Source organism: Bombus pascuorum, chromosome 1, assembly GCF_905332965.1.
Source record: "Bombus pascuorum chromosome 1, iyBomPasc1.1, whole genome shotgun sequence".
Lineage (NCBI taxonomy): Eukaryota > Metazoa > Arthropoda > Insecta > Hymenoptera > Apidae > Bombus > Bombus pascuorum.
Window position 1 is genome coordinate 12419272 of NC_083488.1, and position 13695 is coordinate 12432966.

The following is a 13695-nucleotide window of genomic DNA, read 5'->3' on the forward strand; positions in this document are numbered from 1 at the left end:
TTTAAATGGGATGTCCTCGGGGTCATCGATACGGAATATTCCTGAGGTCCTTCTATTAGGTCAAAGGACGTGCACGTCTACGTATTGAATTTATCGTCGTCGCAATTTCTATCGACTTTCATACATCTTTCGTTCTTATTTTTTTAATGCGGCATTAGCTATAAATCATCTACGTTGCAGCCATTACTGTCGAAAGTTCTGCCGATGTTCATAAATTTTTCTTCCTTCGTTCCTGGGAAAGCAACGTCTATTAGTTATAAATAGAAGTCAAAGTTATGAAGTCGGAGTTTCGATCTCAAAATTAAGGAACTTGTAGAATTTCAAAAGGATCGAGAAACGCGATTTTTGTTCCTATTTAATAATGTTCGATACACAGTGCATCACTCGTTTGCGTACGGAAATACAACGTATTGTCATAAATTTCCCAACTTCCGAAGCGGTAACTTAGCTCTCTAGTTTTCCATCTTGCTCTGAACCACTCTTTCATCGTCTCCCGGCCTGGTTTCTTGGTTCCTCTGTTTCTTGCTAAACTACCCCATCCACGGGTCGCGGTCGCTTTTCTCGCGAGAAAAGGTACAGTAAAGCATCGGAAGGAAGCAGTTAGAGTGATGGTTTCGCAAATATACCACGGTCTTTAATTCTCCGTTGCCAGAACGCGCATACATCTTTATTCCCCTCCTTGAGCGGCTCGAGTTGACCTGCTGCTGACTGCAGTCGTTAAAAACACGATCTTTTCTCCGACGCCAAACTTTCCAACTTTTTAATGTCTTCTATACGTGTATCCCGCTATATAGCGTGGAGTGTATGGCCATGGTAATTAATCCGTAACCGGCGAACTTTCAACAAAAACTTGCGTGGCTATATTAAACGACGTGGTTATAAAAAACGCTGAACCATAAAAACAGATCAATTTTTTGCTATTTTATAGCGTAACGCGAAACCGGCTCTAGCGGCCGAAATTATACGAGGTACAATGAATTTAAATTAAGACACCAATGTAGAAATTAACCATGCAAGCTAGACGAGATCCTCTATAAGCATTGCGTGAAAACTAGTGACAGGAAGAGAGAGAGAGAGAGAGAGAGAGAGAGAAGGGGTGGAAAGGGGAACTTAAAAAACTTTTTATCCTACCAAAACTAAAACCCAGTACTCGCGCGAGTGGAGTCCCGAGGCCCGAAGTAGGTCTCCCAGTGTTCTGGAAAAAATTCGTCGCGTTGGATTTTTTCTCAGGGCGTAGCGTAAACTGGCAAACGTTCCCGTGAAATTCGGTATTTTCCTAACTACGCTTGCGACCCCATTCACACGTTTCCTCAGAATTCCCTGCTAGACCACCGTTCCCATTCGCTGTTGAAATTGATCCGATAACAGAATATTATAAGACAAAACTAGATTACATAACTTTTTCACTTTTGTTCCATGTATACACCTACAAGTCATATATGAACTTTTTAATTAAATTATTTACAATAATTTTTAGTTTAGAAAGTATATTTTTACGTACGTTAAAGCAGATTTATGTTCAAAGCAGATTCGGTACAAAGCACGGTGTTTTTGTTCATCGAGATTTTCAAGCTACCTCGAAACATGTGCTATCTTTTAAACGTCGATTGTGACTACGATCTCGCTGGATTTCCATCGGCCCCTACGCGAGGATCTTTCCAAGCGGAATTCGGTACAGTAACGCGAGCCGTGTGCACGTACGCGTGTTCACCGCAGAAAATGTGCACCAGCTTTTACTACGACCGGTAATTACCTTTCGTAATAGCTGTATGTATATGCACGTGCATTCAATAATACGTGGCATGCGGCACGAGTTCTAGAGGAGCCTAGCGTAGCTTTACTTTCGCAGTTGCTCTCTCTCTCTCTCTCTCTCTCTCTCTCTCTCTCTCTCTCTAAGATTGTAAAAGTATCAAATAGAACGAATTTTCCTCTTCCGTCCAGTTCTTTGTTGTACACATATATTTTATGCATAATTACGTCGTTGCGAGATGAAAAAATCTCACAAAAAAAATCAAAAATGAAATTGCTGCATGAAAAGTTGAATTATTATTGGCAGCCATGTTATCAAATGATGGAGAGAAATAGATATTTGATTGGATTCTAAATTTTAATTCTCTTGTCGATTTTTCAATATCGCGGACTTTTTCGAAAATCATAACGAATTAAAATCTAACAACGGTGACACGGCGTTTTCGATTCATGGATATTTTTCCACTGTTACAAGGGAATCATGTTAAAACGGGACCTATATTGGGTGATCGCGATCATTTATTAATTACATCATATTAGCCGTTTGTTTGTTTTTTTTTAAGAGAGAGAGAGAGAGAGAGAGAAGAGAGGATTCGCAATGAGAGAAGGGATATTACGATAAATTGGATTTCAAAAACGATGTAACGCTCGCAGTTCGAGGGCGCTTGTACATAATTCCGCCCCCTCCCCCCGCCTATGCATTATCGATTGCTCCATCAATTATTTATACATTAATGATTCGACGTTGAATATCGCCAGTTGAAAATAAACACGATGCTTGAAAGCATACGAAAAACAAATTCGAAAGCCTTTTGGAAAATATGATTTTTTTATTACCGTTATTACACTTGTTCGTTGAAAATATATTTCGTCCGATACAAATAGCTAACACATACCGATATACCGTGTTTCATTTTACTTTACTTTCCGCATGACAATTTCGAATAATTATCCTCGGAATCGAACGTGCAGGGCAATTTCCGTAATTTGTTTTAAAGCGGTATCGACGGTGGAAACGAGGCGATGCGTTAATAGCTGTTGACTGCGTTTTAGCTGTCTTGAAGCTTGCGCCAAAAGTAGAATACTTGAACGCACGGTGTCGAGCGGTGAGAACGTACGAGTCTAGCCGGTTAGAATCATAAATCGACTGCGAAATTGGGACAATTACGGTGACGTCACTTTCATGTGACTAATGTACTCGAATCGATGTTAAAACTGAATTTTCTTGCAAATAACGCAAGCATTTAATACATCAATGTTCCATTTCTGTATCACGGATGTATCGTAATATAAACCAACTAAATAATTGAAATGGAAATGGAAATATTGGGAAATATTTAAGAGTCCTCGTAAAACGACGAAAGAAAAATAAGGACGCAAAAATGTAAAATATCAGGGAATGAGGTTATATTCACATTAAATATATTTTCACGTAAATATACCCTGATAAATATCACACAAGCGATAAGTATATCACTATACTACAATTAATTAATTTTACTCTGAGTTTGGTGTGCACCTTGAATTACTTAATTTGGAATTTCCTAACATTAATTACGTACCATCTTCTACTTCGGTTGAAATCTCAAATTTCTAATCTTAATTACGGTATACGTTCTACTTGAGTTAAATTCTCAAATTCAACTAGTTAAGGAGAATTCACGGTTTTTTCTCGTTATATTGGACATTGTCGTGCGAGAAAACTATTTATTATAATCAAGACTTACGCAAAACTACGCGCTCGACACGAGCTTTTTAATTATGCATAATTGACGGTAATTAAGGACGATTCCGATCTGATCTAGATCGGTTCGGAGCAACGTTAATCTCGACTAGGAACGGGCCAGCTCTTAGTGGATTATTTAAACGCTAAATTGCACGAGAGCCGGAGCTTTAGATATTTTCGAATGGCGTTAATAGCCGTGTGTTGTCTACGACTTATGCACGATAGTAAATCAGCCGTTTCGCAGTATCTAAACGGATTATTTTCCCGTGGAGCTTATAACGTTCGCGCGCTATAAATATTTTGATGCACGACCGCGAATTACGCGAGCGTTTCGCATTCTAAAGCGCACGCAACCGGAGCTATCCTCTGTATCCAGTCCTCGAAGACGGCGCGATAATTCTAGATAAAAACGGACCATGCTGGAACACGAGGGAAAATTACCCTCGACACGGTTATGAACGCGATTCATATTTTCGCTATGAACCACCGGTGTGTGCATCTTTTATCTTTCTTTCCTTTTCTTTTCTCCGTTCCTTCCTATGCCATCCCGTCGATTCTCATCGTCAGTCACGAACAAAACGAACCGATAAAGGTCTTGGAAACATTCAAATTGCGATGATATCCGTCGATATAAAACGGTCGGAATTCGAGCGATCACGGAGCCTCGAGGAAAAAAAATGCTAAAGTCAGCGTCGAAGGTGACCGTAATAAATTTCCTTGGAGCCACGCTCGAGCTCACACAGTTTCCTGCTGGTGCGATTTTCTGCGGAACGTTTCTCCGCCAGCTCAATGGGAGAGCAGAAAGGAAAGTAGGAACAAGCACACCCCTCGAATCCCTTCCCGCTGGTTCCCGTTTTACTGTGTATGCCGGTAGCAGGAAGAGGTGGAACAAGGCCAGAGCCGAGAGTGGGACGAGTGAAGTGGAATTAGAGCAATCCTCTCTAATGGTAATTAATGTGCGGCGTAGTCAATGTAACTCACGTCGAAAGAAGAGGGCACGATCAAGTCGGAAGCGCTTGGAAGATTCAGCCTCGACGTTCGACGCGTGTGTATGTGCTCGTATATATTCTGCGCGTTCGTGGAAGGGTGTTGGAGCTTACCGGAAACGGCGGTACTAGCTGACTGGTTGGTGGGTCGTGGCCTGTACCGCACAAGAAACAGAATTGTCCCTTTGGTGGTGTGTGGTGCAGGCAAGGAGTGAGAGAAGGTGGGAGTAGCGTCGTGGTATCGCGGCCAGCACTTTTAAACAATGAAAGCTGATTGAATCGGGCTCCGTGCCGTAACCTGGGCTTCGCTTTTTCGCCAGAGGTGAAACTTGGCCAGGGTTTGGCGCGCGCGTTCCCTTCTTTGCCGCTGTTGGAAGCCACCGTGCACGTTCCAATAGCAGGCCACTTCTCCCTGTCGAACGAGGGTTTGGAATGGCCGCGCACATGGCGCATTCGAGGTCAAAGAACACATAACGGCTACTTTTTCCGATGTCACGACACCTCGTTTCCTCCTTCCCTTAACCGCAACTATTTTTATTATTATCGGTAGGTACACGAGAGTCACTTATCGACGGATGATTTGCACCCGTTTATTGGATCCCAGACGTTGTTACGCCGCTTGGTTAAAGTATATTACGTCGTGAACGATGACATAACTCGTCGGCTTTTTGAAATTTATCGGGACACCGAGATAAGCAGGGAAATTATTGCCACGGGATAGTAAGTGTCCCACTGTATACGATCGCGACACTATGGTTTTCCTTTGTGCGCGCGAAAGGATGGCTAGGGGCTTAACGTACGATTAATTTCGATACGCTTTCTGGCATGAGAAAGTGGCCGAGATTAATACCAGGATGCATTAAGAGAATGCTTCAATGATTCAGACACGACAAAGATTTCGTACGTCCGACGCTTTCAGGTTCGTTCCACTATCGCCCAGCACTCTGATGCACCGTTCCATTAAGTGTTAATTGAATCCCAGAGCTTGAACAGAGTAAAATAGATACGGCTGCAAGTGGAACAGGTACAAACTGCGGCTCCTAAAAGCCCTCTTTAAAACTACCCTCACAGTGCTTAGCCAGATCCCTCGCTGACCCGTGGTATGTTTCTTTCCGAAACGCTTTGAAGTTTCACCGAAAGCATTAGCGGTGCACTTGGTGAGTGCTAGTGAAATTACATACGCAATATCCTCGATTTTCATTATTTAATTGCTGGGATATGCCATATTGACGAGTCCAAATGAAATACACCAGAAAAGTCGAAAATATAACACAAGTAATTTCAAGTAGAATTTTCAAGACATTTCCGAGAAAGCTGTTCTCGTGCAGATTCCTCTTTTAAAAACTGTATTTCATAAAAATATCTTCGTAGAGAGAACTCCCCTTTTCCAGAATTTTTTAAAGAAGAATTTCTATCAAAAGAAAGAGGAAAAAAGATTTACGGAAACTTTCGTCTCCCTGGTGCTTCGTACTGAGAATACGATGAACCATTTCCCTTCCTTACTCTTCAATCATAAAAACGCCCGAGCTGCAATAACCTATGTTACGTTGCTGCATCAATTTCTTACTAGTTTTCTAAACAACCTATCACGGAGATTGAACGTGAAATGCAACAAATAACATTAAAGTCACGAAACGGAGATTTACGAAATAAAATTGTTCCTTCTCTTTATTTAATTTCTAGCGCAGCATACGAAAATTTGAAGGAAATTACAGTGTCGTTTGGCACGCGTGTAATATTCGTAAATTAACTCGCATGGCTAAAGCTCGAGTTTTGCGGGACTCGAACGCATCCCTCGGCCTCTGACGATTTGTATTAATACATGGATCGGCGATCAGTATTCGCGACGTGTACATCAATTAGCGTCGACGCGATGGCGGCGGCTTTGACGGCGGAACACAGTTAATAATGGCGTGGTGCGGTACTACTTGCTAATGGTTTTCTATTACCAGCGGCAGAATAATTAGCTTATTACAAGTGATCGTGAGCTACCTGTTGCCGGCTGACTGCTGTTTAAAGTTGCCAACAACTCCGCGGGGTCAGCGCGCACATGCGAAATAATTAACGAACCGGCTGCGGCTCGTTGGGACAAACAAGCCTCGTCTACCTGTAATTAAAAGTAATATCGACTCGACAACACGATGCGAGAACTTGGTCCGCAGGATCGATAACATCCGTGCCGTTGAATAAATTTACGCTACTCCTGATGTTATGTTTCGAGGCAAAAGTTGTGGAGTCGAAAGCAATCAGGAGGAAAACAGAGAAAAACTATAAAGAAGAAAATTAAAGGACGAAATAAATGTTTATGGTGAACGAGGATTTATGCGTTTTTAATCTGTATCGGCCATACTTTGCACCCTGTAGTTACCAATAGTGGTTATTCGAGAGTGTATTGTAATGAAATTGTAAATGGACAAATTTGATGAAATTGTGTTTAATGTGTGATTCTGAAAAATGTAATTATGAAATTATTCCGCGTTAAGATTACTGTACTTTCGGTGAAGGCTAAGTGAGGCAAACATTTCACGTTTATTTCTTCCTAAATTACATTTACGCCTTCTATTAAACAATGTGAACGATTTTATTTTCTAAGTAAATTTAATTCTTATACAGGGATAAAAAGGCTTTCGTCGTTATAAAATAAAATATTCGATATTTGTGACGATAATGCACCCATGACACAACCTTCATTGGACGGCGGTTGGTAGTCACTTTATGGAATTACTTGAAGTGCTTACTTATACTTGCGTCACTTGGTACAAGTTATTAAACCGTAACTCCTGACAAGAAGAGGTGCACTCAAAATTAAAAGGGAGAAATAGATTTCTAATATACGAAAGTTGCATGTACTGTGAAAATTCGATGTAACATTAACCTGTAAAGCTTGGCTTGCAAGATCGGCCGCACGATCATAATATCTTACAATTTTGGACAGGGAACGAATGTAATAATTCTGCTTTCTCTCTGCGAAAAAGCGAGCCGCGAAGTCGGGGATAACCGTAAGATTTTACTATCCATGGGATCCTAAGAATAACTTTTTTTTCCGCCGTGAGGAACAAAGAGAGCGAACAAGCGAAGAAGAAAGCGCGTACACGCGTCGAAGCGGCCTCAAAGCGAATTCTTCGCTAACGGTACTGGAACGCGAAGCGTCGCCAACGAAGACGGCGATATCCATTTAATCGATTCGAGGCTGCTCCTAATCGCTTATTCACCGATGGCTCCCACTTCCTCTCTCGCCCGGTCGCCCTCTCTTTCTCTTTGTCGTTGTGTGTATAACGTCCTCGCCGTGCAATCGACTGGTCGCTTTGCAAACGCACAGGACGACGACGTTGGTCGGGAGGCCACGGGGCCACTATAAATGTCTTCGGTCGGTTGATTGAAATTTATGTTTTAATTCATAGTCGAATAGGCGGCGTCGGTGAACAGTGCTCTGCGAGTCGCTATAGAAGAACCGAGAATAGATGGAACAAGGACGGGACGAAGGACGATAGCAAGCGAGAAAAAGAGTTGGAGAAGCCGAGGTCATTTTGTTTCTGTGTTTGCTGTTAATTTACAGTGACGTGCCGCGGTTCAGTGCATCCTAAGCTAATAAATTTCTAGAACGGTCGCTGCACCACCACCCATCTCGCAGACAAGCGGCTTTCCGCTTTTTCTGCTATCCTCTACTTCTATTGCCTTCTATTGAAAACCTAGTTTCACCTTTATTTCCTCTCGAACGTCTTCTTGGACATGCTTTTCCATACGATCCCGCCGGCGATTGGTAGTCCTCGATCGCTTTGCACTCACTATACTGCTTCAAGGATGGGCCGTTGCGACGAACGTGCCTTTGATGAAACTTCATGCGAAGGATTAAAAAGGATAAAACGTTTCTTCTCGCATAGTCCTCTTTTTCACTTGGAATGGAGCTCTTTGAGAAAGTAGATTTCTTTCACTATGTTGTCGATAGCAAAGTACTAGTTTTTATTCAATAATCATATAAAAGTCAGATTGAAATTTCGTAAAGATCACTTTACGGTTACTCGAAAATCACTTGAAGCCCACTTGGAGATCATTGAAAATTCTTATGTAAGGGCTTGAAGCTTACTCTAGGTAAGACCTACAAATCATTCGATATAACGCGCTATCGATCAGATATTCTATTTTCGTAATCATTCATTTTTCATTTCGATCTCTTTACAGGTAAACTTTAGCTGACCTCCATCTAAAGAATAAGTATCACGAAAGGATCACAAAGATTTCTTATGGTGGCAATACCATTCCATATCATGTATTATGAATCTCAGACTTTGCATTAATTAAATTCACGAGAGTCGATAGAATTTGGACTACGGAATAATGGCGCGGCTCTGCAAGAGAAAAACTATCGATGAAAAAGTTGCCAGACTATTCCGTGAAAGCGAGAAATATTCAGAATCGTGGGGAGCATGGTACAAAGCGTCGGAAGTCGAAGTTCGCTTGAAGAGCGTCTTCGAAAGCCCGGCGGAATATTCTTACATCGAGGAGCAGCAGGAAAACAGTTCTGGGACTTCCCTATTTGTGCAAATATAAATAATGCCGTTCCATTTATGAGAACGGGGCACATGAAATCGCGAAATACAAGGCAAACAACGGATACGGTCGATTGAACGTGTACAATTGAAATATTTAGCGAACACGACGATCCGCATGTTTCTCTATTATGAGGAAAACCAGAAGGGAAAAGATAACGAAACCTGGTAGCGGATACGGAAAAACTTGAAGGGAATTACTAAGTTCGAAACGTTTGCGGTGAAAGGAATTGTAAAGTAATATTCAGCTTTCCACACAGAAGCTTTCGAGCGATTTGTTTGAATTCCACGTTGAAAGAAGAAGAAAAGAAGAGAAGTAGAACGACGTATCGCAGTCTCTCGTTTCGTCTATTGAAAACTTTAATAACGTGCATCTTTTTATTGTCGTTCAGCCATTGTTCGCTCGAACAGTGTAAATATCTACAGGAAACGAGTATTGCGAGAAGAAGAGAAGAAGGCTACTGCGTATCCTTATGCAAATATGTGAAATACCACAAGAACCACGTACTCCGACCTTTGACATGCTCGCCCTTAACAAAGTTTTAAAATCATGTCCTTCCGTTACTCGCTGCCACGTGATTTTCTTTGCACCGCAACCTTACCACGGTTTTTCACCGTCCTTTTTTCGTTCCACAAAAATCCAACTCGGTGAATTTAATGCAATTTCTGCTCGTTTCGCGGGAAACGTTCATTTTCGACGTGTCACGTGTCTCTTCTTCGCAATGTTCAATTTTCCAGGCAGTTCGAGGCGACGAATTTTTGAAAGAAGAGCAACGATCGAACAAAGAGAGAAGGGGTAGAATAGGCGAGATACTGTAAATCCGTATCGATGCGTGCAGTTATTCATAAAAAATGTCACGAATAAATTATTCCAACGTCCAGTATCTTTTGCCGCCAGTGATTTAGCGTAAACGAACGATCGATAAATTTCACAAATTTTTTGGTCCTTCACCCGAACTTTTCGTACTTGCGGTGCGTGCGTGCGTGCGTATATTTTGTTCGTTCCTTGTCCAGTACCGAAAATAAAAGGTCACGAGGACAAACGTTATCGAAGCGGTAGAACCGCGGTATTCGATTACTGCGCCGGAGAAAAGTGGGATGAAAAATCGATGGAAAAAATAGTAACGTCCGGCCGCGAAATCGCGACGAGATAAACGAGGCGAAGATTTACTTCGACAGGCGTAAAACGCCTCTGAATCGAGAGCCTTTCTCTATTCCAGCGATTTCTCGCGAGAGGATAAAGCATCCACAGGTTGAAGTCGTGCACGCGAATTTTACAAATGTTCCAGCCAACGGCGTTCATCGGGCCGCGGGGTGAAACTGACTGAAGGAAGATGGAATGTTTCGAGCACGGTGTATAAGTTTACAAGATGGACGATTTTACGCGAAACTCGAACTTTCGAATATCTCATTAATTTCTAACTGTCTGCCGGTGGCAGTCATAAGTTTCACCACGCTCGTGGCAGTTTCAAAACTTCAGAAAGATCGCGCGCCGAACGCGAAATAAAGAAATGCTCCCGGGGAAGTTCGCCGAGCTAGGCTGGCGCGTTCGAAACGAATACGACGGACTAACCGCGCGAGAGAAATATTCGACTTACTGTAAGAGGCTGGCAGTCCTTGCGATGTAAAAAGGTAACTTGCTAACGGGCTGTTCAGTTCTTAAACAGGCAGTTATATCTGCAGCCACGACAAAAACAGAGACGTACCGAGAAGCTTCGTAGTTTGCGGAGCAATATCTCGATTAAATTCGTTATATCTTTCTTCTTTTACTTCATATACATAAGTATGTAAGAGTGTAATTTAAAACTTGAACTGCTTTCGCGAATTCTAAACAGTTTGCGAGTTCCACTGAATTTTATTAAAGCCGCAATTACCACTGTATGCTCTTCTCGATTTTCTAAACCACTGTACATACTCGAAATCGACGTACCTGTTATTGAACTAACATAAACACGGCGACAGAGAAATATTAAATCGATACAAAAGGCTGGACTATTTAATCGATAGCCGAGAAGCCGAATCTGAGAGTGCGTTACGTCTGACCACACGCGGACTGATTTTACTGCGCGCGGCACACAGAAAAGTATTAACTTTAGAAAGCGTCATCAACTTGAACGAAATCATCGCGAGCTGCTGCTGAAAACAGGCAATAGGAATCGAAATTACAAAAAGTTACGATAGAAAATTCGACGATATAAGAAAATATCTTGCATAAATATCTCGCGCAAAGGGAAATGCAGTCGGTTTGATGTATAATTCGATGTTAATTTATGGACTAATTAAACAATCAAACTTCCAACGCAAACAATCGAAGTTTCATTGTTGAAGATGAAAGTAGGTCGGCGAATGGAATACGCGGAACAGGCTAAAAGAGAGAATCAGCGTTGAAAGGAGAGAGATAGAAAGCGGAGTACTATGAGGGAGAATGGTAACGTGTACGATATCACAACGGTGTAGAGTTGGATTTTGTTACGGTAAAGAGGAGGGTAGATTTATACGGAACTGGCGAGCTTAAGTTCGAGTTTCCCAACGTTTTGCAGAAGTGGCGCACATTATAAATGCGTACAATAAGCTGTGCGCATCTTACGACCAATTCCGGGCAAATTGACCATTTATTATCGGTAACGAGCAAATGGTTCATTTAATGCATGCATATGTATGCAATCGTAGCTGATCTCGAATAATAGATAAAATTGCGCGTCGGTAATTTTTCTTGCAGCTTTAGCTAGCATTAGATAAACGTACGCAGAAATTAGATAAACGTTACGTTACGTAAAAATAGTTTTTAACGGGAAAGAACTTTATGCAAAACGCCACTGAATATTTTATTAAGGAAATTTATTTCATTATGGAATGAAAAATGTATTTAATTCAGAGACGTTTAAGTATACATATAGAAGTCGAGTGATTTTAAAAAGCAGACTGACAACGCTACAAATGGTGAATTCTAAATGTATATTTGTATTTATGCATTTCTGGGCTCAATTCGTGTCAACCATTTTTCACCTTCCCACTACACGTATGCACGAGCAGAGCGCGCTTCCTGGCTTTGTTCAACACATGCATTAAATATGGCATCCGTTGTTGGCTGGCTTTATAAAATAATATCTGGCAAAACACGGTATTGAAATTTATAGCGGAAACGTGCGGTGCTGTATTTAATATAAAATTAACGTCAACGTTGGCGAATTTAAGGGCTACCCTTTTGGACTGCTAATTGCAAAAATGACATACTTAAATCTAAACTGCATAATTTTATATAGATACAATTTCTAGGAGATTTCTAAACGATTGAATAGCTAAACATTTAACAAAAAAGGTAGGAATTGAATAAAATTCCAATTAAATGCTGTACGTCAAATGAATATGCACGGTTGTTTCATTTGCATTATAATATAGAATATAATGTTTATAAGTTAAATATTGTTCCAGTAAATTATTAAATAAGGCGCATAAAGATGCAAAATTAAATTCGAGCCGTGAATCAAAGCGCGATTCCAATGGATTCGCACGACACAATTCATACATTGTATAATGTGAGGCCAGGCAAAATGGACCAGCGTATAATTACACGAAAATGGTGCTCAACAGTTGCAAAATCGGTCAAATTTACCGAGCTGTGAAATAACCCAAGCATATAGTTGGGTTAAAAAAGATAATGGAGGACATCGTGAGTAATGGTCGAATACACGTTGTATATACGTACCATACGTAAAAATTTCGTTGGAAAAATTCATTTTCATCTTGAATCGTAAACTAATTTTCAGCGGAATTCGTTTTACATAGTGTGTAATTTCCTATATCGAAATGTCTCTCGAAAAAACGTAATATTATATAGTATTAACACGTCAAACGGTACAGAAACAAAACAACTTACAGATCCAATTCGCGTTGCTAGCGACAGATTTCAATTTTAATTTTTTAAACTAACGTTTTCAATTCTGAAAATAAAATTTTAGCTCGGTATTTTAGCTCGATATTTTAAGAACAATATCTAACACCCCTATGTATCCTCCATTTTGCCGTGCATTTACAAACTCCGAATTTAACCGCAACGAAACGAAGCGTTAAGCCGAACCTTCCCAAACGTCCACCTCTTACGCAATTTAGCGCATCCCCCTTTACTTGATCCGTTTTGCAATCGACTTGCATAACCTCTTTCACTTCTAGGGCAGAAAATCCCAAACAAAATGTTCCATACCCTTCTGCGACAAATATAGAATAAACCATTCCCGGGATATATCCACTAGGGTGAACGAGGAAGCAAAGCTAGAGCAGAAAAGGAGTGAGAGGGATAGATTCGAGGGATACGAAAATCGAAGCGGGCAAAAGCGAATTCAATCTCGAAACACTTGGGTAAACGCGAGAGTGCTCGGACATCGAGACGAAACGAGAAGTTTAGCGAGGCTGGATCCTCCTGGGTGTATCGCGGAAACGCCAAAATCTGCCGACAGGCAACGACGCGACGGTATTGCCATGCGAGCCGCTGGAATTGGCGTGGTCCCATCGGACATAAATTTCAATCAACGGCACCGACGACGCTGCTAGTCGATGCTAGTTCGAAGGGAACCCGAAACACAGTCCGCGTTCTCATTGAAGGCGTCGCTCGCATACTTCGACCCCTAGATATTTATTGCTACCTGATCGAAGGTACGCTGATTGGTTCTCGTCGCTCTCTTGTCTCCGT